At 39.3% G+C, this 2,500-nt stretch overlaps 1 protein-coding gene across 1 annotated transcript in view; it reads right to left on the bottom strand.

Moving 5' to 3' along the window:
• Nucleotides 1–2,500, bottom strand: part of adgrb2 (adhesion G protein-coupled receptor B2) — a gene marked incomplete at both ends in the record, with an annotated part of 187,083 nt that overhangs the window by 110,415 nt on the left and 74,168 nt on the right. The window lies entirely within an intron of this gene.

The following is a 2,500-nucleotide window of genomic DNA, read 5'->3' as shown; positions in this document are numbered from 1 at the left end:
TTTTGATAGCTAGTCGGCGGTAATTGGGTTGTCAAATAAAATATCCAAAATGCGAAGATAGTCATGGCATGGGGGATGGGGGCACTAGATCACTCAAGTCCTTAAAGAACACTGATTACCAGAACAAACGTTTGGGGATTCCAGTGCAATTTCAGAGCAACTACAGCTAGAGATTAATGGCATTTTGAAAGACTTAGTCCTGATTTTCCGCAGCTGCCTGTCTGCCCTGAATGGCACCTACGATGACAAGCAAAGAGAATGTGTTAGGGGAAGGAGTCGATGGGGGTTTGAAGCCTGTCGAACATTTGCCTTTCTGTTCTGTAAAATACTACTCAACAATTACTTTCACCAACTTCTCAATGAACATTTAGGGGAGGGATATTTTTGCCAAAACCAAAGAGCCAAGTATGTACAGTATGTAAGTACGGCCCAGCATGGTCTAGTCCACGGCCCTTGTCATGATGTATTTATGAGAATGCCAAAAGAGCAGATGGACATGTGACCAAGTCCCTCTTATCCAAGTCACAGGTAAGTCTGAAGTCATTTGGTCCAAGTCTCAAGCAAGCCCCAAGTTATTTTCCTTGGGCAAGTCTTGACAAGTCACAAGTTATCAATTCAAGTCAAGTCGAGTCCCGAGTTAGGTCGTTTTTTCCCCCCAAGATACTGCAGTCTTACCTGCAGTATTCAGTCTTTATATAGAGAAAGACAAGGTATTAGTACCTGTCTAACAATGATATTATTGGCCTATCTATCTCGACTGTTCAAAAAGTATGACAACGAATTGAATTTGTATTATAATTACTGGTATTCAGTGAAATACATGTCATCAAATAAATAACTTTACAAAAGGTTATTTATTTCTTAATTTCTTATCACTCAAAAAATATTCTCTCCCCATCACTTTTAAAGAGTGAAATACTCACAGTCAGGCTACAACATCAAATGTTCCTAAATTCTGCCTGTGTCTGTCTGCCTGTCTGTCTGTCTGTCTGCCTGTCTGCAGAACTCAAAAAGTTATGAATAGATTTGCACAAATTTACTTGATTGAATCGAAATGATTGAATGAAATTTTTGAATGCAAATGTGATGACTTGGTACGGTCGTGGCCACCATGATGATCTGATCTACTGTGTGTGTGTAACCAGCAGGAGGGCAATGCTTGTCGTTAAAAACAGGGTCAGGTAGAGAGGTGCTGGACTAAGAGGGTAGTCATCCAATCATGACAATGCCCAGTGTGCGCTCGCATACCAGGTAACTTTACACAGACACTTGTAATGTGAATATTGACAATGTTGAACATTTCAATATTTTATATTTAATATTAGGGCTGGGCAATATGAAAATATATATACGATAGAATAATTGGATCCTCTATATATATTTTTAGAGCCCGACCAATGCCACAACTTTAGGTCTGATGCCGATCCGGATTTCAGAGAGTCCTAGCCCATCAATTACCCATGTTTTGACTGATATTTTGTGAAAGAGTGCAGAATTGTAAATTGATTTTAAAAACTTATATTTTATTAAAGTTTGTATATTTGAGAACATTTCACTTATTAACAAATAAATAAAAATAAACACTCTAAGAACTTTTTGATAGATAAAAATGTTATCAAGTCATACCTTACTTATAAAGTGCATTTCATACCAGGGCAACACAACGTGCTTAACAAAGAAATACAATCAAAGAAAATATATAAAATGTCCGTGCAATCAGAAAAACAGTCAGTGCACAATAAACAGATCTCCCAACATACAGAACATAGACACAGACACAGACACACACACACACACACACACACACACACACACACACACACACACACACACACACACACACACACACATACACACATACACACACACACACACACACACACACACACACACACACACACACACACACACACACACACACACACACACACACACACACACAGGTTTTTAACCTACTTTTAAAAGTGCTCATTGTGAGGGCCTTTCTCAGGTCCTCAGGCAGGGTGTTCCGTTTCCTTGGGGCATAGATACAGAAGGCAGCCTCCACTGCTTTAGAGATAGTACGAGGGATGGTTAAAAGACCACTGCCTGTGGACCTGAGAGTTCTTGACCGTTCTTGTGTGATGAGCATTTATTTTATATACTGAGGTGCAAGGCCATTAAGAGCTTTATATACAAGTAGCAGCATTTTAAAATCTAGTTTTAACAGAGAGCCAATGTAGAGATCTAAGAACAGGTGTGGTGTGTTCAAACCTTTTAGTCCCAGTGAGAACATGTGCAGCCGCATTTTGGATGAACTGTAGCCGCTGCTGATTTCGGGAGGCCGGTGAATAGGCCTTTACAGTAGTCCAGCCTACTCGTTATGAATGCATGGATTCATTTTTCAGAGTCTGCTTTTGACAGGAAGCCTCTTAATTTTGAAAATGTTTTAGATGGTAGAAGACTGATTTTGTGATGTGATTGATATGACTCTTAACATTTTGATTGCCGTCTATGATTA

Source organism: Zeus faber, assembly GCF_960531495.2.
Source record: "Zeus faber genome assembly, chromosome: 1".
In the NCBI taxonomy this organism is placed as follows: Eukaryota; Metazoa; Chordata; class Actinopteri; order Zeiformes; family Zeidae; genus Zeus; species Zeus faber.
The sequence above is the reverse complement of the archived record's forward strand: the minus strand, read 5'-3'. Positions and strand labels throughout refer to the sequence as shown.